The following is a 409-nucleotide window of genomic DNA, read 5'->3' on the forward strand; positions in this document are numbered from 1 at the left end:
AGAAGTATGAGGAAGGGAAAAAAAGGGAAAGTAGGCCGGGGAAAATAAGGACAGAATAAAGGAAAAGAGAGGGGGGAGAAGATGAAAGGGATTAAGGAAACGAGAGGAGGATAGACAGAAGGAGCAAATGAGAAAGGGAGGCGATCAGAGGAAATAAAGCAAATGGGGAAGACAACGGGGAAAATAGAACGGGGCCAAGAGAGAAAGGAGGAAGGAAAAGAGGGAAAAGGAATAGGAGAGAAAGAAAGAGAGAAAACGAGGAGAGCGAAACAGGAGAAAGGATTAGGAAACGTGAGCAGAGAGGAGAAAGACGAGTGAGGAAAGGAAAAGTAGAGGCATTAATTGCAAATGAAAAAAAATATATCATTAACTTGGCTGGGAGACCGAGTATAAAGGTAATATGTCAATT

The sequence above is a fragment of the Penaeus monodon genome, chromosome 23 (genome assembly GCF_015228065.2).
Source record: "Penaeus monodon isolate SGIC_2016 chromosome 23, NSTDA_Pmon_1, whole genome shotgun sequence".
Classification (NCBI taxonomy): domain Eukaryota; kingdom Metazoa; phylum Arthropoda; class Malacostraca; order Decapoda; family Penaeidae; genus Penaeus; species Penaeus monodon.